Source organism: Genypterus blacodes, unplaced genomic scaffold, assembly GCF_046128005.1.
Source record: "Genypterus blacodes isolate CSIRO-AG114 ecotype Tasmania unplaced genomic scaffold, CSIRO-AGI_Gbla_v1 ptg000029l_1, whole genome shotgun sequence".
Taxonomy (NCBI): Eukaryota; Metazoa; Chordata; class Actinopteri; order Ophidiiformes; family Ophidiidae; genus Genypterus; species Genypterus blacodes.
In genome coordinates, this window is record NW_027466842.1 from 3,200,116 (window position 1) to 3,227,795 (window position 27,680).

Below are 27,680 nucleotides of genomic sequence, written 5' to 3' on the forward strand. Positions count from 1 at the left end.
TGTTTTTAGTGTACAGACTTTATATTTAATACAGAGGTTGTTTATGTGTTGGTTTGCCTGGTTGTGAAACAAGGGAAGGGAAGGACTAGTCAGAATGTTGGTCTGTTTCCAGTATCAGTGGAGGATCCAGAAGTCAAATCGGTAAAATATTAATCTTGCTGAAAGAAATCCGGCATATTTTTCAGATGATTCATTCGTAATAGGTGCAATCTGGTTTGGAACCGTTATTATAGTTCTTGTTTTTTTGTCTTTGGCACAGCGTGGTGGGCACAGCAGCTTCACAGTGGGAAGGAAAGTGAAGGTAAGGTCATGTTTATTTGTATAGCAGCTTTCAAGAGCTGCTTCACGGGTTAGAAGAGCAGGACAAAGTTCAACACCATCAAAAGAGAAAAGTATAAGCTAGAAAATAAAAAGCGGCCTGCCTGTCTGTACAAGTATGCTTTCAAAGAGGCTGAACCAAAGCCTGCGGAACTGAGAGAGCTGAAGGTTCAATAAGAGGGCAAGAGATCGCAAATATAGGCAGGATGGGTCAGACAGGTGAGAGGATGATAGTGTTGGATCGAATAATTACAAAAAAGGCAGCGGTTTGTTTGGCCTTGGCAGAGGTATCCATTCTCCTCTCTCTCTCTCTCTCTACTATGCGAACAACAGCGACGCTCATCTGTCGCCATAGGAGCAGCGTGACTAAATACTCCAAAAAACAATTTGAGCAAAACTTCTTTAAGGATCATCAAGTACGACCCAATGACTCTGAAACTCCATGTAATTCAGTGGACCACTTTGTCTGTCCACTCTTATCATCTGTGCTTGAGCCATCGCTCCCAGTCACGTCTGTAAAGATGCAATTAATTCTAAAGCAGTAGCGTGAAATTAATTTATTACTTGTAATTAGTTTTCGGCATACTGTGAAAACAATCTCTCCAGATAGGGTGTTTTCACCCTCCACAGAGAGTCTGAGGACACTTGGCTCCATCTGAGTTCAATATGGAGTGGTGCCTTCAGCTGCCAAGAATGTGGAGCACCACTTCCACACTAACTTCTTAACCCCCTGTTGACTCCGGCCTCAGTGTGCTTGGAAGTGACACACATTCTCCCACACATATCCGCGAAAAATGTGCACCACAAAGTAATTTATGCACGGCGCGCCTTCGGGAAAACATAAACCAGGTCACACGCCGTATATATGGAATTTAGGTTGATATGTGCATTAATTCAATGAGTAAATATGAGTGTTAGAGCAAATAACAGCGTCATTGGAATGATTATGATTTATTATTGAACAAGAGTGTGATGATTCTTGTGTCACCAACCATATTCAGTTGTGTTGTGCCTTATTAGCAGACAGAGGGTGTAATTCCTCTAACTAACACTAGGTGTCAGACTTACCTCTCATCTGATTCTTAATCTCTGCTCTGTGGTGCTGCCGTGTGATTGGTGAGATATTTTAAGAAGGTGGCTCATTTCTGTCAAAACACTTTGACTGTCTGCGATGTCTAAACTAAACACCTGAAATCACTTCGTTGACAAACTGTGAAGTCACGCCACCGCTGCAGAGGTGCGGCGCCCCCGACGTGATGGGTTGTGACAGAAGCCGTCGTTTGGCATGTGTGAAGCCGCATCCTGATCCTCTTCATTAATGCTCACTTGCCAACTGAGGTCAGGGTTCTCTTTACAGGTATTACCTCACCTACGCGCTCATTAGGACTCAAGTGAGATTGGATCTGACCTCAGGCAAATTTGCCGCTGCAATTTATACAAACAGAAGAGGGTGAAACTGCAAACAGTAGCGCCTCATTGACAGTAACATGTCTCGTTTTTCACACTCCTCCGCTTCATAATCATAGAGAATATTCATAACATTTCAGAGCTGGATTTCATTATGATCTATTTACTTTAAAGGAACAGTATTTCTATTCCTATAAACAAGCAAGAATCAGCGTTTCATATAGGCAGCAAGCAAGAGAGGGAGGAAGAAAGGTATTTCTGGTAACTATACCAACAAACTTTGTGATGTTCGAAGAGAATAATCATTTCCTACGACTCTGTATCTGTGAGGTTGTACTGTAATTATCCTACCACCTACACTTACCTTCTGGTTCAACATACGCTTAATCCACATTACACATGCGGGAGCTAAGTTTCCTGTTTAAACCATTTGTTTGAGGCGCCGCGGCTCCTCCAGTCGTTCTCCTTCTAAACATGCGGCTTACATATTAATTAGATCAAATCTGTTTAGCAGCAGAAAGCCCCAGCGAGAGATCTGCGTCTTAATTAGTCCAAAAGATTCCAGTGATAAACAGGCAGTAGAATATGTGTGTAATTTCTAAATTAATTCATTCAATTCAGCCGCAGCGCAATATATCCCTGACAGAAGCGAACCTACAACCCACTAACGCAGCGAAAAATTCAGATCTCATCTCCCTCGTTTGTATTTAGAATAACTCAGGCAGATTAATAGCAGCATCACGCAACACGCAGAGAATTGGTAATGAGACTAAGTGCTTTTTAAAACCACCCTCGTATGTTTTACAACCGCGGTTACGTCGTTTTGGCATAGATGTCCGATCATTACCCCATAGCTCAACAAGACTAATGTCTGCTCTGACCTTCCAAAGCTCGGCCTGAATAAACACGCCGCTTCTTTCCCCTTCTAAACGACAAGGAACGTCACGGAAAGAGATCCTGCGTTTCTGAGGTACTCCGTGAGACGAGACACGACGACGACGACGCGAAATTGTGTTTTTCTCTCGCTATATGTTTGACGGTGAAACAGATGAAAGCTTTTCTTTCATCTGATTTCTTCTAATGAGCGTATAGCGGTTAGGACCACGCCGCCGCCGCCAACATCTGTGTGAAGGAAAAGCCTCCTACTCATTACCGCCTTGAGGAAAAAGGGCTGAGGTTTGACCGCTACTGTGGGCATTCATCTCCACAGTCACACCTCTGAACCACATCAAATGGCGTTCGTGGAGCTATTGAAGTGAGATGAGGCGGCAGCGGTGGCGGTGGTGGCGGCGGTGCAGGCCAGAATCATAACGCGAGGTTCCTGTTCATTATTGTTCAACCAGCTGAGGCTAACACTACAGATTGCACTCTTGGTGAGGCGCCGATGCTTTGAACAACTGAGAGGAAATCTCAGCTTGTTCTCAGTGTCGAGGTTGAAGGTGACAAACACTTGTGCATCCATGTTAGCCTATAACGCGGAATAATGCGTTTAATGAAAACGCACTTAGGAAAAAACACACAAGCGTTAACAGACTGGAGCCGCAATCGTGGAGAAGGTGGCTGCTGGTTTTTCCGAGAAGAAAGAATGTTTGTTACAAGGGTCTGACTCAGCGTGACGTACAGTAGCTGCTAGCGGTCGTCTCTTTTAAAGCAGCCGTCTGACGGAAACGGAAAAAGAAGACCTGAGGAAGTGTTTTTGTAGAAATCAAAGTAGAGCTTCTACAAAAATCTGTGAGGATTTTACCTGCTGCTATTAACAGACGAACTGCTGGGTTTAACGGCTGAACACATAAGGATCAGCAGAGAGAGAGAGAGAGGGAGGGGGGGGGAAGGGTTGATTGAAAGAGAAAGCCTGAGTTACATAGCAAGAGGAGGGCAAAAGAAGATTTAAGTGCAGAAAGTAAAGACGAGAGACGGCCTGCAGGTCTCTCTCTCTCTCTCTCTCTCTCTCTCGCTTATACACACACACACACACACACAAAGAGGTGAAACAATTGTCATGTACGTGTTTGAGGGCTGATTTGGGGGAATCGATGTCGGGTGTTAACTCTCAGTCTGGATCTCAGCGTGGAACCCCTGCAGTGAAGATCTATGAGAGCGATCAGACCACCGCCTGCGAGCGCCGCTGCTTTCGCCGCACCGCCGTTCGCAGGATTGAGGGTGAAAAGGAAAGAAAGAAAGAAGAAAGAAAGGAGGAGGAGGATTCCCATTCTTGGGAATGTTTTGACACTGTGGGTGTCAAAACAAAGCGAGCTAAAGGTTGGAACCGCGCTTACACAGCATGCAACCCCTCGTCCCCCTCTGATCTGTGTTCTCAATGGCCGTAACAGATCATTTGCATGTTGATGAGGTTACTCGGTATGGTCTGAACCCGAGCAAAACCCCTGCATATTCCACAATCAAAAACCGTTCTTGGTCAAGAATCCTTTCACGCCGCGTGTTCTGCAATTACTGCGGCACAAACAGTTTGTATATCATTAAGTGAAAATCTGTATCGGCAGGTCCCGGCGAGACTAAATATGTGCGGCGCCGCCTCACGTGTACGAGTGCACCTAAGAATACAACTTCATTATCGTTGAATAAATGCATCAACAGGGGTCGAAAAATCCAATACTGCACAGCGGCAAATCTCTCACTAAGCTCTCTGACCACTTTGTTGTTTATTTATACCAAAGTCTAGAGAAGTTAAACCACACCGACACTCCTTACATGTCCATCGCTTTCATGTTCTAAGACTGAGCTCAAAAGACATTTTTATATCCACCAGCACTGATGCTGAGGGAATACATTTTATTGATTTGCTGTCAGGCTTGGATCAACATAGTCCTATCAGGAGGCTCGGTACAGAACAACACTGCCAGCGGATGGCGAGCCGAGCACAAATAGACCAGCGAATGATGATGTGGACTGTGGAAAACAGAAGAATTGACCCCATATCTCAAAGAAGTAGCATCGCACTCCGCTCAGTTCATTAGTTTCCATCTCCCGACAATTGGCAGCCAAGAGATAGATGTGGGTAAAGACCCCTGCTGAATCAAGTTGGAGAATGGAAAAATCAATCAAAAAACATATTCATCACGCATTATGAGACGTGTTCTTGTTGCACCTCCCAATGAACGTGCTCCAAAACCAGACTGCACTGCTCAATCCAATCAATCCAAACACCCAGTCAAGTCTTCACGCTCCTCCACCGCTAACACTGAAACTGTACAACCTTTGAGTACTTGTAGGATTTCTGTGAAGGCATTGCCGTTTTGGATTACAATCAAAAAATGTAACTTGGATGTGACTGATTCAGTGATTGATCGTTGCCTAAACGCTTTCAAACCCCGCGCACGGCACCTCATTCAGCAATCAACCTTGACCCGTCCCGTCCCGCCACGCACGGTAATCTGATCTGTCTCTGATAAACCTTTCGCCCCGTCTCTCCCTTTAAATAAGGCCCAACGTGCCTTTTTCCTGGTCTTCCACCCGGCCCCGAACCTCGTCTCCGTCGTCTCTCATTGATTGGCACCCTGACGTCCCAGAAATCACTCCATCTATTGTGAGTGGCAGGCGGAGGAACGACGGCGGAGGGGAAATCAATGCAGGTGCATTTGGCAGTCATTCCTATCCCCCTGACCTTTCATCCTCTCCACCCAGAGGTCAAAGCTGAGTCTCCGTCTCCACTGATTCCTTCTCTGTGGAAGAAACGGCCGCCTGTGTTCTCAGTTTCATAATTTCAGTATAATTCTGAAACTTTGAAAAGGTTTTCTAAGAGCACACAGTCTGATTTCTTTCCTTCTATTTCGTAAGTGAGATGGTACTAATATTGTCAACATTGTGACGGCAGTGTGTGTATCATTTAAAGGTGACTGGGTATTGATCGAGATCCAGTCAATACTTAAAACTGTGAAAAGTCATCTATAAATATTCAGTATGTAGGTCAGGGTTCATGTTAGGAACAGGGTCAGGCTAATGTAAACATCAGACGTTTGCATCTTTACTTAGACTTACTTAGATTAATGTAATGAAAGAAACAAACGACGAAGAATCACAGAAATCATTTACGTTCCGTGTTGTTATTGCCCCTCTTACGTCCGCTTGCCTCCATCAGACCATGGCCAAGGTTCATTTAAACACATTTAAATTCAATATCAGCAGCGACTCACTTAATATGTGCATAATGATAAACTGCTATTGACTGGAAGAGTCCCCATGCATCCTTCACATACAAGTCTCACCAAATGACCAACAACTGGGGAATATGACCTTTCAAGGGCCACTGTCCAGCGCAATGAATCTCTCCAAGATCGAACAAATGTATTACAGAGTCCCTGTGATTAATTACTAACACAGCTCGCAGCAAATTGCTACCACAGATGACAGCTTGTGTGATAACATTTTTTATCAGTGACCTCCATCACCTCAGACTTAAGCTGCATCGATCACACACACCCCTCATTTGGATTCTCTTTCATTGGGAGGCATTAACGAGGCTGTTGTTGCTAAATGACTAAACCCATAATGATAATAATAAGATTCCAGCCTGTATTTGACTGAACCCTTTAGAACACTTTTATATATTGCAGCTTCAAAACATGCAGCACAGGCAGACAATTTCCACATAATTCACTTTAAAGATAGAAAAAAATCCATCTTCACTGTGTGACAGCAGCACATTGGTTCCGGTATGTCACTGCAGCTACGGTGTATGTTGGTTGCACCCAGTGAAATATTCAAACCTAAGATGTGTGTATTTATAGCTGCATGATTACATCAAATGGGGGAGAAAAAAATCCTAGTTGGGCGCTGCAATATTTCATCTCATTGACTCTAAATTCTGCGCAAACTTTTTGGATAGGCAACAGAATTCTAAACTTTGGAAAGTATACAGCCTTGGTTTGCACTGGTCGACCCACAGCACCTCAGGCTGAATTCAATACAAAGGTCAATATACAGTATATATATATATTTTTGTAGCAATAACAGCTGCTTAAAACAGTCTTCAGCAACAACCATGAGGTACTCAGTGAGCATTTACCTGCTTTTCTGCCAATATGAAGACAGACTTTTACTTTACATCGATCATGCCCGATGTAAACACTTTGCCATAATGGCCCACATCAAGCTTCAGCCCACCTGTATGTCTGATCAACAAGCATCCATTAAGATCAATGTGGATGAAAGCGTGAAACCTTTTAAGCAGAAAGGAACAAACACACAGGATGTATTAAGCAGTGAAACACGTGTGGGGGCAAATCTTAGTAGCAGCAAAGCAAAAATGTGCAAATTAGTCATAGTAAGATCACAGTTTGATCCTGAAGAGCTCTTAAATTAGGAGATGATCTACAAGCGTGCATTGGAGCGTAACTGATTTTAAATGGAACCTATCAGCATTCAGTGGTATGAAGTTAAGAAATATTAAGCTTAGGATATCTACAAAATGTGAAGTAAAGTGAGCAAACTGCTTCATCACACTTCGGTGTCATCATTACAATGGAAACAGCTTCCAGTTGATACAGCTGCAGGGTGGCATATGGCAAAAAACTTTAATAGCCGGAACGTATTCATGAGGTAACACATCAGAGAATACCTATTATCCTGTGAAATGTTTTTAAAACACAGGCTTAGTTGTGCCTTTGTACTCTGCCTGAAAGTACATACAGCATACTACACTTCAGACTTCTTTAATTCTTAAAATTCACAACCTCTGTCTCTAGATAATTACACTTCAATGTTACTTATTTGACAGCACAAGATGCTTTTAATTATTCATCTGAATAATTTCTTTATATCTTGGAATTATCAAACCAAGTAAAGAGACTCTAATGCGTCCTTATGTGCAATTATGTGGAATAAGAAATGGAAAATAGAGGCAGCAGGCCAGCTTTAATATAATGAATAATTTGGATGTCTGCGTGAAGTTATATGCAGTACTTAATGGTGGCGTCCCCGAACAACAAGAGCATGCAGTGACTCAGTCCATTGGCAGCAAGTAGCCATAACAAAAGCGCACGGGGCAGATGAAGGTTGCAAGTAATTACACCTACCCTGAGGCTTAATTGGGTCACCCTTAAGTAAGTATTGTGCCAGTGTGTGTGTGTACGTCCATGGACTTGTGTGTGTTATGACCGTCTCCATATAGATAAAGGGTCTATGAGACATAATATCTAATACTTCACTTGGTGCATTAACATCATATCTCCCAACATTTACTTTGTTAGTGGCCTTGATAATATGTTTATACTCCTCTACTATCCGGAATGTTCTGTAGGAATGACCGCTGGCTGCTCGGGTGTGTCTCTATACTCACCGTTACATGGCAGTGGCTCTTAAACTTTGAGAACCCGGTGCAGATTCTAATCAAACTAAACGAAAACAAACCACTAACTGGAGAAAATTCACAGAAAATGTCTGCATGTGTGCTTATACTGACACTGAGAGGTGTAAAGGGAGCAATTAGAACAACAGTTACATGTTATTTAAAATGATAAACTAAAAACCCATGTGGCGCAACACATCAGCGCTTCAAGCGGCACGCCGCAGTTTGAGATCCACCGACTGCAGAGATGCTAAACCACAAAGATCTTCCGCATCATCCCAAATGGTCTAATAGGACATAAATAGATGGTATTTCATAGCAGAACAGATGCATAATTTGCAGTAAAGAGATTTAAAAGGTGGACATTCTGTTGTAAAGGTCACCACACTTTGTCTGTGCACAAAACACTGCACAATAGCAATAGTAGATCACATCAATTGAACCCCAACACAAATGCACAAAAAAAACACATAAATGGCACAAATCCTCCAAAATGGAAGCATTATTTGCAAGATTGGTGTGAGTTTTTGAGAAATGAGGCAAATTATGTATGCGGTGCGATGTCAAAGAAAGAGAAATGTGTAAAGAATAACCTCCTCGGGGGCGATAACAATATACATGAGAGCGTTTTGCTGCGAGGTATTCCTGCGTTGTCTGCGATTACAGCTTTACATACTGACTGGAAACATAGGAAACAAACAAAGATGACAAATAAACTAAAACAGAGAGTCGAGGGAGAGTTTTTGAAATCCAGGAATTTAGAGTTGGGATGTTGGCGTAAAAAGACTTAATGTAATATTTGGACATATGTCTGACATATTCGTGCCATCGTGGCGATTTCTACACAACACAGGTCGTCTGTGCTACGTGTGGGTGAGACTATGGCGTATTGACTATTTTCAGATACTGTCATCACAGAGGAATGGCTGGAGCGACTCATTTAATCATGCCGGAATTATTCCAAGGTGACATTACTGCCTGCATTCCACATGTTATGCTGTTTTTTCTTACACCGCTTCCATTTTTCATTGTCATTTTAAACTGTCAACCTTTTGTCCTGCTCTCTCTCTCTCTCTTTCGCTCTCTCTCTCTTTCTTGCTGTGTCCTTGATACAGATACCTACTGCTTCTGTCTGAGAACACCATTATTACCATGCGTGGCTGTTTGCTGGGGGGGGGAAAAAAATGAGAGAAAACCCTAATGATGTTGGCTTGGGCTCACAGCTAATTAAAATTCTATAAATATGGTGGACGGTCGGTGGCGTGATGGATGTAGTGTGTCACGAGTCCGGTGAGCAGGGAGGTGCGCGGAGATGTCCGAACGATCAATACTTGCATACCGAATGCATGACACTGCATATGCATTTAATGAAGCCGGAGTTTTTATCTGTTAATTACACGCCACGACACACCTTAGCATTCCTCACACTGCGCTAAACCGCCCTGGCTGCCCAGATAATGGCCGGCTATTTCACACAACAAATCTGCAAACGCTGGGCTCATTCCTCTATTTTTACACCCTCGCTTTATCTCTCCCTCTCCTGCCCGCGCTTTCATTTATTGCAGGTAATTCTCCATGCAACACACTCTACGCTCTCCCAGTAAATGTAATGCATTTCTTCTTTTGTCCCCTGACCAACTTGTTTAGAGTAGCGTTGCCATTTATTCTGCAAACACTGTATGTCAGAAAATGGTGACAGTTTCTCAACGCGCTGTGAAAATTGTGCAGGCAGGCGGTGGAGGTGGGAGTTAATTGTGCCTAACAGGCAATTTTAGTAAATTGAGAAATGTGAAAGCCCATATAGAAGACAACCAGGATGACTGAAACAAAAGACCCAATTTAACTGTCCAGTGTCCAAACTATTTTAGGAATTTCTACCACAAACGGAAGCGAAATGTAATTCCCATTCGTTTCTTTCACTAAAGCCAGAGGCACCTTAAGAGAAGAGAGGCACGATAAATGAGTAATCTCGTTAAACCGTGTAAGAATTCAATCGGATTAGATGTGGCACACGTTTCCGTCGGATCTTATTCACAACTAACCTGAGACACATTTTCACTCTAGTGAGACAAAATCCACCCCCATGTTGAAAGTGTCACCTCTGCTTGTCCTCCACAAACTCCGCTTACTCATTAGCATCAAGAAATAAAGTTATTTATCGAATGAGGAGTTGGGTATCTCAACATGCAAAAACTTGATTAGTTCAAAATTAAAAAAATGTTGAAGTTTATCCACGGAACAAGGAGGAATCCAGTCAAAATATAGGCAAAATCAGAATATAAAGATGTAAATGCAAGATCCATTAGATGTAAATATCAAGCTGGCATTTATAGATGAATACAAACTTTGCCATTTAATGTAAACTGCTGTGTAATGTATTTACATGTAATATTCAGAGTGGGAAATAGTGACACCTGCTGGAAAGTTTAGGAACATCATATTTTTACATCAAACAGCTGAGGCCAATTTATTTGACCATTTCTTATCTTTCATCATCATTTCTTTTTGCATCAACATAGCCACAAGGATCTGCGAGGTTCCAGGCTTCATAACATTTGCCAGCTGGTTCCGGTTTGGTCTTTTTGTTTTGTTCCCTCGCTATGCTCCGATTGTCCTTCCACGGTCCAAACACAAGCAGGTTTGGTGAACTAGAAACTCTAAATTGCTCAAATGTGTGTATGAGCGTCTGTGTCTGTCTGTGTGTGTGTGATCACTCTGTTTGCGATCAAATAAATGATTGGCTCCAGCTCACCATGACCCTGAGCTGGATATTGAGGGCTGTGTGTGTGAGCGCAAACACCCGGCAAACACCAAAATGTGGTGTGAACAGAACTGAAGGGTACTGTTTGTCCACATTTACTGACCTTTAATGTTACTCATTGCCATCTTTTCACACAATGTTTGCCAGAATCAATGTGTTTTTCCACTAGAATGCGGCTCAAACGATACTAATGTTTATTGGGATGAGTGTTTACATTTCTGGAGCGCTGACCACATGGTATAAAAAGAGCCAGACACACGGGGGAGATTGAACTGATGTGTACGTTTGGCTTAACTCACACTGCTCATTTGAATCACCCTCTCTGAAAGGCCAAAGCCTGCTAAGTCTGTGCTCACACAGCGTACATCTCGACTGACACGCCCGCAGCACAGTGGGCGCTCACACTGAGCCACACATCCAGGCAGTTATGGCTGAATCCAAAAAAATGCTGACGATTGCTGATGAATGGCAATCTGCTCTGTTTGGCAAATAGAAGAATTACATGCACAAAATCAACCAATCAATATTCGGGCCTGTGAGAACTTCTGCCACGCCCTCCTCGCTAAACACACCACTCTGCCACTGCCACACACTCAATCAAAACCGCACTCATCAGCTGATCACAACTCAATGTGTGTATCACTGCCCACACCTGCAGACTATCATTATTATTGCACCTCGGCCTTTGTGAGACCTTTAATGGCCGTTCAGTCTTGATGTGCTGTTTTGATTTGTGCGCGCCAAGTTTGACCTTAGCGAGGTTATCGGCGTGTCTTGCTTTCCGGTATTTCATGAAAAGTCACGTTGCGCCGTGCATCCTGTACAGGCAGATGCAAACACGGGCAAATCCAATCAAGGAAATGGCCTCGTCTGGCTTCTCAAACTCCACAGGAGCCGAGAAGAGAATTTAAGACGTGTCATAAATTCATCCAATGGTCCAGTTGCTCAATCTTGGCTGATGTACTGTTTGTGTCCCTCCTCGTAAGTGTGTAACATGAAACCAGGCTGAATTCAGGCATAAATCGGGGGTTAAAATCAGGCCTCACTTATGCAGCGAGTCACGATCACAGAGGTAGACGAGTGGTTAAACATTTACCTCTAGTAATTTCACGATTTCTTTATGGCACCATGGTAACTCCTCTATCTGTGGAACTTTAAGCTATTCCGGTTTATATGGCTGTAAAAACCCTGCAGAGTAAAACGGGCTGTCATCCCTCATTACAGGAGGAATTCTAATGCAGCGTTGAATCACTTCTGCTTTGAATAATATCTCACACAAAGCAGTTTGTCGCAGCTTCCAGAGGAAACGTCGCAGTCATTTAATTTGTGTCAATTTCGAATAATGAAGGGAGGCGAAACAGCACATGGGAGGAAACATTAACCTTTACTTTATATACCCTGTTGCTGCCAACCTTCACACTGGACCTTTGTCTTCTTCTAAATTGCCCCAAAAAACAGAGACATTCTACGGCGGAGTATCAACAATTCAGTTAGAGGAGGTAAAGTCGCAGTGACTCGGCCTTGGCTGGAGTCAAAGACCGTCGCCTGGCGCTGGTGATAACTTACTATTGTTGCTGCAGTTCTTTCAACATATCTGCGTCGTCTTCTCTGGCTTACATTATCAGACGAGTATCTTGACAGCTGCCAGAACTCCCTCATGCATGATATGAAAGGATGTTTTTTTTTCCCCCTTCCCCATGTTAAATCAGCTCGCAGTGGGCCTCAGCAGAATCCTAATACGACTATATAAAGATATTCTTCATTTATCACTGAATCTCTTTCAGTAGGTATGCGGGGATTGGCTGCAGTCCCACATGAACCCAGATAGGGAAGAAGCAGACAAAGTGAATGAATGAATAAATGAATGGTTATATCTCTGCTTCTGATTTAAAAGACAAAAAAAAACACATAACCAGCCACCATTCTTCATGAACATTTGATTAATGTAATGCGATGGTAGATGAGGGATCGAGTCTATTGGAAAGAAAGTCAGCAATTTTCAGCTGAATCTCATTTTAATAAATCTTTAGTAGCCTTTTATATAAGGAAAATGTGTTAAGGACAGTTCTCAGAGTCTTGTCCTCTTTGTTCCCTCTCTACTTAAACACACAAATGCACACACACACACAGGGCAATGACCTCTGGGTCTCTGGCTTGGCCTCTTGGAACTGCTTCTGAAGCTCTCACAGGCTCTCTTCCAGTAAGTATGGCTTTCTGTTTATTTTTAACTCCAGCAGCTGTATCTTGTCTTCTCTTTGCTGCTCTTTGCAACACAGACGTGTGCAAACAAACATTCCTGAGTTTGACCCACTCCCTAAATACAACAAAACTAACTGGAATTAAATGACTTGTGTGTGTATGTGTGTGTGTGTGTGTGTGTGTGTGTGTGTGTGTGTGTGTGTGTGTGAGATGGGGTTGTTATCTACAGTGGAACGCGTAGGACAATCTATCACTAGCAATTATTTCTAAACGCCAGACATGATCATATGTCACAAAAATCTAGTTAACGACTTTCTACAGGGATTATAAACGTTTGGATGCAGTAACTTGGTATTTAATGTAATGATCAGAAAAAATATACTGCAAAGCTTTTTCAATCTTGGCCATATGAAACTCATTAAATTGTCTCTGTAATTGTCAATCACCGTGATTGTCGTCATTCTTTTTGTTTATATCGGAAAGATCAGGCTTTGCACCCAGTCGAGCCTCCAGGGGGCAGTGTTGTTATTCCGGTTGCGACCCGAGGCTAGCGCGTTGAGAGGTGTGGAATGTTCTTGTCACAGCTCCTCGGATGTGAGATGTGAGATGGGAGATGGGTGACGCTGAAGTTGACCCAGTGGACTGTACAGATGCCCCGACACGCTGCAGGATGTTTTTGGCTGTTTGGCTCTGCTGTTTTTCCGCATGCCTGTATGAAACTTTGTATTCTTATACCGAGGAGGATCAACGACGAACACAGTGACAAAAGGTGACGCGATCCAGCATTATGTGTGGGAGTTTTTGCCACATTTTTACTACCCAAGCAAATATTATATAACTTCACTAAATATATATAAGAAGCACTCCTACCTCTGCTCTATGTCCTTGTCCTTGGTCCATTTCCCAAAGGGATGACATCATTTGTGTAGGGGAACTTCTTACCTTGTTTGCAAAGTTATTGTAGAATTTTCACACTAAAAACCAACAAAGGCCCTGACCGTCTTCACTTTCCATTTGCAACTAAGTTCTCAAATAAAACAGCACCACTACAAGGGAGCATTCTTTCACAGTGTTGGATATTCCGTCTGAAAAACTCCCCAGTCTTAGATTCTAGTCCACGTTTTAAACACAATTCAATTTTTGTATTTAAGCCGTCAGCCTGGAAGTACAAGTATCCAAAGGCTAAAACATATGGTATGGATCCTGTGAAAGCTCCTCTGGGACCAACTTAGTGTGTTGTGTGGGTTGTTGATTCAACATCACACATCAGCAGGCGCAGTGTTGAGGGGAAGTCTGAAAGGAACTCCTGTGGGGAGTGCTCACAAACAACAAAGTTATACTCTGCGTAGCTCGCAGTGGTTAAGGTCTAGAACACAGGGTTCATGAAGGGGATTTCCATTTTAGAGAAGAATCAGTAAACGTGTGCCTGGGAAGAAGCTGCTTTTAGTTGGCAAGGCATCTTTGACAAATACTTGTACTGTATATCACATATATTTGATTTAAGGGGATAAGGGTTAGTAACCTGTTAAATTTCATCAATAAGAGATAGAGTCATAACTGGAAGTATGCACTCTCTGAACGGCTCCTAGTCGGTTAGTGTGTGTTCTTGAAAGTTTTGTTTAATTGCTTTTGCTGTCAACAAAGACAAATCCACCCACATATGCTTATTAAATTCATCATGGAAATATCTAGAGATTAATTAAAGTATTATTTAACACAATATGAAAAACTCTGTAATAGAGTTCTCTGGTTTACAAGGTTGATCTATTACAAAACACTGCAGGAGCTTAAAAGCCCTGTGAGACACTGTATGTGATATTGGGCTAAATAAATAAAGTTGACTTGACTTGACTTCAAATCTTTCTCAGAGTTCTCAGTGTTTCAGCTTAAGACACCCTCTGCAAACTTTTGCACACGGATCAAATAAAGCTTAACAGTTGCAGCAAAAAGACAAGAGGTGCATGATGACAGCGCGCTCAGTTCGATTTCCCCCCTCGCCGCGGCTGTCTTGTCATCAACTTCCTCCCTGGCGAGGAATCGTGCAGAAAATGGTGGTCAGTGGAGTTGATAATGGATACAGCATGCGGCCCAGAGAAATAAGGAAGCCACGGGCGATTGGGAGGCTTGCCAAAGGAGGCTTACTGCACTCCATTATGTGCAAGTGTGGTCCAAATTAAAATCTAATTTAAGGTGGCACCTAGATGAAAAAAATGTGTTTCATTTCTTCAATTTGCACAACTATTCCATTCCATTAGACATGTAATTTCTGCTCATCAGACACTGGGAGAAAGTGGAGCCCCTAAGGAGAGCTTTTTTCATTTAAAGTAATTAGTCCGGGAGAACAGGGATGAGCAAGCATGCATCCGTGTGTGCATTTCTGTAAATGCGTGTGTGTGTAAGGGGGAGACGTCGAAGAGAGAGACGACGAAGGGTGATACCAGCTCATATAGAGGAACGATACCTGTATTGATCTCTATGTATATTTGAAATCACAACAATTGATTCCCACTTTTCTATTCAACGGGATTTGTCTTTGACTTTTGCTTCCTGTCATTTCGGCGTTTTAGCACCGCAAGTAGCCTCTGCGCCTCACTTCTCTTTGTTCCGTGCCATTTATATTGTGTCACAGTTGACAATAACAAAGTGTAAAACCCCTCAGCTGATTCTGTACTGTCGGTGTCCCTGTAGAGACACAGATAAAAGGTAATGGATCGCAGAACCGAAGCAGCGAGGTGCTCATAGTTTGTTGCATGTTTATCCGGGCAAAATCCCACTGCGATGACCTGACTGCTGCCTACTCACTTATTAAGCTTGTTAGACTGACTCACCACACGGCTGACATGACTGTGTCCATTTACAGCTATCCAGAGCTTTGCCCAGGCAGGGTGACCACGGTGGGAGGTGGTGTGCTGATTTCCTTCTTTGTACTCAGTCCACCAGCCCAGACTGTGATTGCTCTGATTGTGTTTCACTCAGTATGAGGCACCATTGATCAGCCCGGTGACTCGTGATCTAAACAGAGGGAAACAAGTTAAAACTGGTTTCAGGCTAATAGCAGTGCTAATAGTCAGGTCACATCAAACCGCTTTTGTCAAAACCACCCGGGTACTGCACAGTAAAGGCTGTCGCTCAAAATGGAAGGATAAGGAGAATAGAAAGAGGAGGAGGAGGAGAAGGACGATGAGGAAAAAATAGAAAGTGAATAGAATTTTCAAGAAATACTTGTTTTCTGTAAGCACATTTAGCATATCAACATTAACTCTTAGAAGATAATTCAATAGGAAAGATCATTGAGCAGATGCCAGTTATTGATTGAACACATTTCAACCTAAATCAGTGATTGATGAGCATTGATGAGTCTCAGGTTTCATGAGAGGCTTTACTGTGGTCTTTCTGGTCACATCTCTGACTCATCTCTTACCGGAAACACAGTCTGAGCTCAGCACAGTGAAAGGAGTGAGCAGTGTCAGACAGTTTGTGGCCTCTTGAGTAGGAGGATCAGTCAGGGAGGCCTGTTGTGCACTGGCTCATCAGGGAATGACACACACACACACACCGACACCCACACACACACACACACACACACACACACACACACACACACACACACACACACACACACAAACAAAGATGAAAGATTAAATAAGAGATAATGGCTACTCACACTTAAACTGCTTGTTTTCACTCAGTGACGTTTGTTGTATTGAAAAAGCCTCATTTAAATAATAAACATAAAAACTACTTGTAAATGACGGATTGCTCTTCCAATATTTAATTTAAATGCTAAAACAAAATGTTGTTGCGTCTGATCTGGAGAATGACGGAGGCCTAGTAAGCGAAACTAAATTTAAGATTGACAGGAACAGACAGTGAGTGAGACAAGAAGAGACGGGAGTGTGTGAAGTGTCTGTCACTCGATGTGAGTGTGTGTGGGTGCAGGGTAACAGGTGAGGGGGACTGACAGCTTTATTCACATGTAATCTTACTCCAATTAGTTTGCAAATGAAATCCTGTTCATAACAAAATGTAACCGAGTACATATTCATCTTATGGCTCTTGGCACTGTGCGTAACAATAGACACCATTTTGCAACATAAAGGTTGACACGGAGCTTTCAAGGAAAAACAAGCCCGCGCAATTAAAACGAGACCTTTCCTGGAAATGATTTCCAAAAACAGACTTTGATATGGAAAGGCCAACAGAAACAGGGGCAACGTTCTCACATTCCAAGAAGTTTTTCTCAAAGGTGCTATTTTAGTTCTTATTCTTTAAAGGTCAAACATGGAGTTGTCCAGTTAGCGAACACGGCCATCGAAGACTAAAGAGTCTAAAAAGGACCACAGGGCTTCCAGACATTCCAAAATACAATATCCATTCCACATATACAGCATATAGAAGTTAGTTTGATTGAAGAACGTGGAACTTTTATTATTCAGTAACACTGAAAATGACTTGACTTGAATTCCTGTTTGGGCAAGTTCTTGTAATTAGTAAACATTAATGTAACAGATGTTTGAGATATTGCGTAACACTTTCAGGCAGCTCTCACTAAGACCCATGACTCCATGCCTTAGGATAAGAACAAATAATGAATCTAATCAATCTTCAAACGAGACTGCGTAACTTATTTGTAAACACATAAATGATTCCTTCGGAGAAACCGCTTTTACATGTGGATGCAAATGGCCTCAATAATGAGCAACTACTGTGTGTGTGTGTGTGTGTGTGTGTCTGACTATGGTGACTCAGAAGCAGCTGTGCCAATACTGATGAATCAGCTTGAATAATCTCCTCACGGCCAGAACCTTCAATTAATTCCGGACCAGCAGAGGAGGAACCTTTCGGATGCCGCGATTGTGCGTGTAGGAGTGACGTTCCAGCTCGGGGTCGATGCACTGTGAGAGTGATAGAGAGGGGGAGAGAGAGGGAGAGAAAGAGAAAGAGGGAGAGGGGGAGCGGAACTTGGGAGTGTTATCTCGGATTGCCATGTTAAGGTAAGTAGAGAGGGAGCGAGCGAGCGAGCAATGTGCTCAAATAACACACACTGTCAGCCGGGTCACCCTGCCAGCTTGATTAAACTGTGTACATCAAGAGGTGAATGTTGCCTGCACCCCAGAGGCTGCGGGTAACACACGAGCGCGGCTCTGCGGAGTGGGTCAGGAGGGTTTTTCACTAAAGGTTTGTGTCAAATGATACGGACGAAAGCGAAGTGATTTCAAGTGTAATTCGCCGGCGTCGGAGCTGCGAGTGTGCAGCAGCTGGCCTGTGAATCTTTCAGACCCACTGCGCTGCTGATGAATTGCCGCTCCGCTGCCTTACCAGGGAGTGTTCTATCTGCTTTGCCACACCTGCAGAACGCGATACTCTCAAAATCCATCTCCGTCTCGCCCACGTTGATGTAAAAGAGTATACACACACACACAACACACACACACATCCTTCCCTTTCTGCAGATTCTAGCAAGACGCCTGAACCACACTGGGAGGCCTGACCCAGATATGGCAACGCAGCATCACACCCAGCAGCCGGCAATATATAGTGAAACCAAACTTCTGTCTGGCGAACACATATGTCTTTCTGTCTCGGCTCCTATTTTCCTTTTAAAACTGTACAGTAGCACAAAAAGCTCTCCAGGGGAATAAGAAGGATGAAAAGTTTGCCAAAAGAATCCATCTAACAAAAATGTGCATGCAGAGACAAGATTGCTCCCTTTATTTCGCAAATTTGTTGTTGTTTTTTCTTCTCACAGCGTATAATTATGGCAATTACAGCAACGTTCTAGAAAAGCACTCGAACAATAACAGGCGTTCATTCTTTATCAAAGGCGCTGCTTAGGTAAAAAAAAAATAATAGCAGTTCTGTCCGGCCCGGTGGGGTAAAATATTACAGATCGCACGCAACACTTATTTGAAGTAGAAATAGAAATTGTGGTAAACAATGGTAAACGACCTGTTCCACCGCTGCTCATTGTGTCCTTGAGACCGATTGCGCGAACAGAGAAAGATAAAGCGAAGTCCAAGCCGGCTACTCAGAATGAGAAATGGTATGGGTTCATTTATCAGCATTAAGTCAAATAAGGAAGAGATAGATAGAACTGTGTGTGTGTGTGTGTGTGTGTGTGATGGGGTGGGGTGAGTGGGGTAGATGTGTGGTGCGGTGAGGCCAGTAGATAATGAATTCATCTTCATCATCACTGTGTCAAGCCATTAAAATAGTCTCTTCTTGGTCATTCAGAAGTAAATAAGATTACGCAAACAAATGAAAGGTTGTGTACATTTAGGTATAGATTGCATTGGTTTATACAAACACACACACACACAGACACACACACACACATGCAACACAAAGGCTGCATGCACACTGCTGTCACCGATAGCGGCCGTGACAGATTTGTCAGTGGGCGGCAGGCATGGGTGAGCTGATGTAGCGTGTGGGTGATTTAATACACACACACATACACACACTCACACACGCACACGCACACACACACACACACACACTCCAGCTTACTGTGGTGAGACACAACAGCACTTCTGGAGGCACCAAACTGTCTACATGCAGATAATGGCAGTTAGTAGAGTTTGCAGCTCCTCAACTTGCCTTTATTCAGATATACATTTACTTCAAGGTCATTTCTTGATGTTTTTAAATATTTGGCAACAATGAAAATTCCATTTTGGGTTTGCTTTGCCTTTTTTTTTTCCCTTTTCCCTCTCATCGATTGTCTTGAAAAGGTCAGAATTCCTGCTATCAAGACAAAAATTGAACTGCCTTTGACTTTCTTTGGCTACAAACGTGGCTTATTTATCAATGATTTATCATCCAGTTATGCAGCTTAATGGCTTTATTACACTGCCAAGTACAAGTGAGACAATTCTGTGTTTTTGCTCAAATGTGACACATCTTGTTAACATGTAAACAGTGGAAAAAGCAGATGGAATTGTGTATTCTCAGATCCAAATATGGATGATATTGACATTCATGTTTGTATGTATGTATGTATGTATGAATGTTTGTATGTATGTATGTATGAATGTGTGTATGTATGTATGTATGCATTGAATATGTGCCTTTGCCATCTAAGCAAACCGATCAATTTCATCACATGTGACACACTTCTGCTTTGTCCACGCATGAATGATGGAAACGATCCATACCGCTCTCAGTGGAGGATGAAGGCTCAGAAATCGATGGAGCCGTGCAGAAGTTGTTGCTTGTTAAATCTGTGAGGCGAGAAGTTGCTACAGTCTTAAATGGAGAGGTGTCGCAATAAATCTGTTTTTGAAGAGAATTTGTGTTCATTATGGGGGAGCGAACTCTTAAATGCACAAGTGCACTAATCCTTCTTCTCTACCTTCAATTATTATAAAGCCATTGTGGTCCAGCCTTAATGATGCAACAGAAAGCTGGAGCTTGAAGTTTCTCCTACTAACTACTTCTGTCTGCTTTGTATTTATTGCAGCATTTTGTTTACCTCTGTCTTTTTAACTTGTTTGTGCACTCAGGCCTTTTCAGGTCTTAACCATGTAAACGCAGGTATCAGATGTGGACTAGTTAACAAAGAAGTTGCACAGGAAACAACTGGGATGCAGCTTAGTGTAAATGTGGCCTACATGCCATCACTCTGTGCCCCTGAATGGTCCCTGGATTTCCATGGCTGCCCTAGATTTTCCCTGATTATCCCTCAGCTGCTCCTCATCATCTCCTTCTATTTAAGGCAGAACCTTCCGATGTCAGATCAGGTCTTTCTTAGTGCCGACTCCTTGGTATGATGCCAAACTTTCCCCTCTAGTTGCCCAGTCAACCTGTTTCCAGCCTGCATTCCTGAAGTGACTATTTTTTATCCAATCAGTTTGATCCAGTACCCCTCAAATACTGGCTTTGGCACTCGGGCCTGGACCTAACCTGCATTTATTTAGCTATACTGAGCTTTTTCTCATTCTATATGAGCATCAAACGCACTATATTTGTTTCTTTTTAGGAGAACCTGGGATTCTACCTGAAGCAGTACATCATTTTGGCTTTTGCTTGTTCCATTTAGATGTTTTGAGCTTTTAAGGCCTTTTAAACAGTAAAATGCAGCTGATTAGTAGAGGACTAAAGCTCTGTGTTGAACATTGGAATGCTAAAAAAAAGTCCTCTTACTCCCTCACTGCTCAAAAACAGCAACAACAACAACAACATGTGAACGAGTGAGGGCGCAGCGGACACTCACATAAAAGCCATTTACGGATTGGAGAGATAATGAAGTGTGAGTGCGTGTACGTATGAAGGCTGTAGAGAGACTGAGGTGGCACATAGAAAGATGAACAGAGGGGAAAATGAGGCCAATCCCTCTGTCAGTTACAACAACTTGAAGTGTGAGCAGATGATGTGCAGACAAAGCTCGATGCTGCCATTAAGGCATAAGGGTTAGCAACGGATGAATGAACTGATGGATGTGATAATGTTCAGGTTTCTGTTAGGACCTCTTGGCAATGCACACATAAGGGAATAATCACAATAGATAATGGGTTTGGGAGTTTATTTTTGTTTTTATTGTTTATTATGTGTACTGCACGGTTGTATCTTGTACATTTATGTTGCAAATGTTCACAACAAAGCTAATTGGCTGTGTTTGTAGGTGTAATTTTTGTATAATATCTGCTTGATATTGGTGTTTAAATGGGTTTATGTACTCTTTAAATCCTCCAGAAATACAGTAAATAACCTTTACTTTAGAACAAATTAAGATTACTATTTATTCACCACAGACTGCTTTTTGTTAGGAGTTTGTGGAAATCAGAACATCATTAAAGCAGAATGAATATTGGCCTTACGACTTACAACTTATGCAGGAATGACAGAAACGTGACTTTATATAACTTCATAATTTTGCTCGTATCTGCAGAATGTGTAAGTATAGAACAATTTGCTAACACTTAAGTCATGAAATGTGTCAGGATGGTGCCAGTTAGCACAAATTACGTCCACAGGATCAACGTCTTATAAGTTCAGTTGCCACAGTGACTGCGACTTCGAAAGAATCCTGGATGTTGCCATAAAGTTTACTATCTTGATGCCTGCTCCCATAGGATAGACCTTGGCCATTTTTGGAACCTTATGAGGTTTCCTCTAACAATGTCCTCAGGCCAAAATGTCAACTGTGCAAGCCAGATACCTCACGATCAAACCGGCAGAATGCCAGGAAGTTCACTGAGCACGTTAACGCTTCCAAGAAAATAAACCGTGTTGAGTTTAATGACCACATGACCTTTCCTCTAGCACCACCGCCTGGATATACGCTTCCCTTTTAGCGCTGCTACTGATACGGTATAAAACGAAACATTGCAGCCTCCAGGGGATTTTTAACCTGTTTATCCCAATGTAGTTATTTGATTTATTGCAAATTATAGTCAGATTGTATTCTCTTGATTGCCTGGTGGGTAAATATAATCAGAGATAGTTGTATGCGTTCATATTTCATTACGTGAGCTACAGCGCCGGTCATATTGTAAAGGATTAATATTGTAAAAAGTCCGCCACCCACCCCCCTCCACCCTCCGTCGTATACATAATGAAAAACATAATCATAAATTAAAATGGTTGGAGTAACTGAGTCTTTCAATGACAGCAGAAATATGTATAGCTTTGATTTGATTAAAGGTCAGCTCTCTCCTTTATGCCAGCGCTGGAGTTTGATCTGGCTGGGATTCCTGGCACGGCGTCATGCCACGGTTTATTCCCCCGCTCAGGAGGACAATCATCTTTCAACCCGGCTAAAGAAGAGCACGGAATAAATCAGTCCCTCCCAGCCTGGAGACGTAGAAAAGCTGTTGACAAGTTCAACAGATGCCTGAGGTGTTATCCAGAGAGGGAGTCAAAGGGTCAAACCTTCGCTGCTGGGTGAGCCGGTCAGTTTGTCACCAGGTAAACTGTTTGGCATTCCTGGCACACAAGCCGGCTCGCTGTTACACAGTCGTACTCCAGCAAACAAACAATGATGTGTTGTTTCATCAGCAGCTGAGGGGAATATATATATATGGGAAACAATTATAGAAACACACACTGGGAGCAAGTGCAAGTACCATGTCAAGAAATGTCAGTTTGGAATACCTAAAGAGAAAAATCTTGCCTTTGTTGTCACACATGGTTTATAATACTTTCTAAACCAATAGAGCAGCATGTAATCCTTCAATTTAAACCTGCATTAATTGAAGTTTTCGAGCCTGTTTATGCTTATTTTGGGGTTTTACAGCTCCTGTGTGGTTGCATCTTTGCTGCTCTAATCAACCGCATTTCCAGAAGTAGAAGGCAGATGGTTCTATCTAAATCGCTATGATAAGCTGCCTTTTACGTGAGGCAGCAGACTGTAATAGAGGATGAAGATCTGTGAAAAAGTCTGTTTGGAAGTAAAACAAAAGTAAAATTGGGACAAACGCTCACAAAATGGATGCAAGTGCTTCAAAACAACTGAATTTAGTTGCCGCAAAATGTTACTTATTGGCTGGATGTGAAGTGATTAAGTACTAACACGCTCGTAATTTGTCTATCATCTTATTTAGTTTATATACTTAATGGCTGCAAATGTGCCATTAGTTTAAAATACAAAAATGACATGAACCTGACATCATTTTTACTTGTTAAGTTCTAATGTGATCAGCCTTTATCTCACCATGAGCAAAAGAACTTATGTTATGACACACACACACACACACACACACACACACACACACAAAAAAGTCCTACTCAATAAAAAATGATCAAAACAGCACCTAGAGGGCCAATGAAGCCGTCATAGAGTGTGTTTTAATTAAAATTCCTCCATGGTGGCCACTTGTGTGTGCTCAAGGTTGGTCATTGTAGTACTTAATTGTTGGGAGAATTCCGTTGGTTGAAATTACAGTCAAATGATGAACATTTTTCAATTTTCCATTTTTCCAAAGGGGCGTGCTGGCCTAATGGCCAGCACTCCGTCTGACACATACCAGTTTGAGTTTCTATTCTCTGTTGGCGATAATTGTACCTAATAGGACTCTGTCGTCTGTACAAAGCTTCTTCAATCAATGCCAGTTAACTTTGTGATGGATAAACAATTTGCCTGTTTAGAAAATGGGGGAGCTTCACGTTGGCCGCTGCAGGTGGAGACATCGTTTATTCCACACGTCATAAAAACACAGTGGTATGTCACAGTATCAGTTTCAAACAAGGCTGTGGGGGTTAGGGAGCACTGGTGCATGCAGAACATAGCTTTGTGTATGTACGCCGTAAATCTGCAAGAGATTAAAGATGAAAGTTTTTACGAGTCGTAGATTTAGGGTTATACTGTGAAGAAGTGAAGCGTTCATATTAGACAGAGATAACAGTGGGAACATCTTAACTAAACTGAACACATCTAAACACAGAATGAGGTCAACCGGGCTGCATCTGGCCTTTCTCCTATTTAACCTTTGACCCTCTGTCACTCCGGTATTTGTTCTTCTGTTTAGCGGCTTTCGCAAAATCTTTAGATTCTACACGCACATCCGCTGCTCCCAATAGGACTTTTTGATTAGTACTGACCTCATTAATTCTTGATCAATCTCTTATCTCGCTATGTGGATGAGCCTGCCAGGTCTACTAATTATCATCATTACTGGAGAACGTACACACCCACGTCAATAAAGCTAGAACTTTGATCAAAAACACTTTTTCCCACCACCTCAGTCTGCATGTATCATTAATGTGCAGCATACAAACATTACATGCTTAGTTATTTGTTAATGCAATGGGACTTTGGATGCTTTTTTTTATTCTGTTTCATTACACACTTTACCACACTTTGTATTATCCATTAATTACACCTCTTAGCTTTCAACCCAAGTGCCTCTCTGGACAAAGAAAGGTTAAAAGGTTAGGTTATAATTGTTCGTATAAGTGTCAAGCACCTGTCGTTGAGTGAAGCACTGCTTTTGATGTGGAGAGCTCATTTTCTATTAAAAGCTCCTTTGATGGTGGCGTTACGGTGAAGTCTTTGAGAGAGAGTTTTCTTTTTAAATAGTGCAGCGCTTCATCAACTAAAGTGAGCTTAGGACCAAGATTGCTGATATGAATACATCCATACAAATGACTGATCTGTCTCTGTGATTATAAAAGCATTCACGGTATTTCTTTTGGAATTTTTCCCTTACCTTTACCTTACCTACTTAGCGGAGAAAGATGTAGACATTTTTCTGTCAGTATTGACAAACTCTCCTTCCTCCTCAACTCTCTTCATCTGTATTGTCCCCCATGGCTGCATCCAGCTATGAGGTCACACAGGTCCGGACCTTGGTAATTATTTCAGAGCAAAAAAAAAAAAAAAAAGAGCTATATATCTGTATATATTGCCAGGAGTTGAAAATGTCTCCTTTGAGTGTCTGCTGTCTTGCAGCTGTGTGTGCATGTGTCTGAGTGTGTGTGAGTGAGTGGGCAGTCTATACAATATCGACCTTCACCACCTGAACACCAGACGCCAGCATACATACGACGAGCCGCACGTCCCGACCCCCCCGACCCCCCTGACCTCCCTCAGAATCCTCTCTCCAGCTCCATCTCCATCTCCGCTCTGGCACTCAACACTAAACCTTTAACCAAAAACTCGCCGCCTGCTAAATCTGACGGACGGATGAAGTCAGTTTTCAACGGCGACTCGTTTCACCTGAGAGTTTAAGTTAAACAGAATTCTTTTCACTCTTTGTCAGATTTTGAGAAGACAAATTTCATGCCTTTATCCTCTCGCCTTGACTACTGCTATTCACCACACACAGGAGTCAGTCAATCATCCCTCTCTCCTCTGCAATTTGTTCAGTAGGTCTCCACTATAGGCTCCAGATGGCTACACGCACGTGCTAACACATTTCCCCCATAATGGCCTCTATTCACTCTCTCCCGGTTCACATTTAGAGGTGATTATAAGGTTCTATTGTGTGTTTTCAAGGTTAGCACAGCTTACATCTCAGACCTCTTTACGCCCCCGCACTCCCTCTGGACCACATGCGAGGGCTCGATTGAAGCTTAGGGGTGACCATTTACCCCACCACATTAGGTACATAAGGTTCTTCCATCATCCTGTTTTTCTGGTCTCTTTGTGTTTTATGGTGTTTATTCCGCTCTCTGTTCACATTTGTTACTTATTTCTATAGTTGTACAGCACTTAGGTCAACCTTTTACTTGTTTCTCAGTGTTCTTATGAATAAATTTGACTCAACCGGACTCCTGTGGCTTTATTTCCTTCGCAGGGCCTTGGTGTGGTCTTTTGCTTTTCTAGTATTTTTTAATCTGCCCCTCTGGACATCACTGTACTGAGCTGTCATTTGCATACTTGTGGCCTGCCCTTTAGCTTTAATGAGGCTAGCTGCTCTCCGTTCAGCTCTCTCCTCCATACACTAAGACTGTTACTGATTTTGATGTAGAGTCCAGACACACTCGTGGCCCCCAGGCTATACTTCATATCACATAGATTGCATCTTGCCATTCAAACATGTGTACAAACTGTTCGAATCTGTGTGCTCGGTGTTCATGCTTTATTTATATGGAACAGAGTGATCTGCTGGTGCAGATAAGGAGACTGAAAAAATAAATGGTACCCTGCTGTAGCCTTCATCACCTCAAGTCATTTATGTTGCCTGAGATATTAGATAACCACCATTAAAAGCTGAGTAAACACACGCAAATATTCAACTGCCCGTCTTGACCCATTAACAATCTCATGTCTTGTCCTTGGATATTATTATTGTTATTATTATTTTCTGAAATGTTAAAGATTGCAGTAAATGATGTATTCAATTTGTAATGAGACTCAATGTGAATATGAAATGTGATGAAAATTGCAATCAAGTACAAATATTGGCAGGGACGCAGTGAAATGAGGGATATAAGCAGACATTTCAGGGGAGGGGAATTGGGGATGATGGTCTCCTTTCAAAAATAACTTTTAAATTATTCATTGTCAGCTAACACTAAGGAGAATACCAAGCAGCAGTGAGGTAGCTGCAGGTGACCAACTTAAAATCAGAACATTAGACCTGCAAATCAGCCCAGATACTGCACAGACTTCATCCAGATCTCATTTATTCCATACAATATTCCGGATGTCCCCATAAATTAGGCATCACACACTCCAAACTGTCAACCCATCTCCTTCAATGTCACACTGAAAATGTGATCATCTGATGAGCTGAAACTGTGTTTCTTCAAAATTAAACCCAGAAGCGAGAAAGCAGCAAGGTTATTGTTAGTATAAGCGACAGGTGACAAGTGTCAAATCGTCCTGGGAATCAAATTAAGCATCAATCTCGGTAAGCTGCAGTTTGCAGACTCCCGGCTGAGTGGTTAAAGAGGTTCCTTGTATATTGAAGACATCTGAGGAGTAGCAATGTGCCAATAATCAGAGAGTGAAAAGCAGAAAGCATCAGCCGCGTCTCCTCCTTCAGTCGATGAACACATGCAGCCTTGGTATGGGCAAAGCTATTAACATAAACATTGATAATGACTTCTCACTGAGTAACGGGGGCCCACAACGTGTTTTCCACAAAAGCTACACCATCCAATTATCTACAGATGTTAACTTCACAGAATGCTGGTTCAACACATCTGTTTGTTGGTGGGAGATCTCATTATAACGAGCCTGTTTTAAGCCACAGCTACAAGCTCTGCTCGGCACATTTTACTGCCTGGTGTCGAGCATTTACA

At 42.4% G+C, this 27,680-nt stretch overlaps 1 long non-coding RNA gene across 1 annotated transcript; it reads left to right on the top strand.

Moving 5' to 3' along the window:
• The first annotated feature begins 55 nt into the window (after positions 1–55).
• LOC142994001 (uncharacterized) lies at positions 56–12,995 on the top strand. Its single transcript, XR_012961336.1, has 3 exons — positions 56–141; positions 260–301; positions 12,921–12,995. It is a non-coding gene; the product is annotated as an uncharacterized LOC142994001 (long non-coding RNA).
• Positions 12,996–27,680: the final 14,685 nt, after the last annotated feature.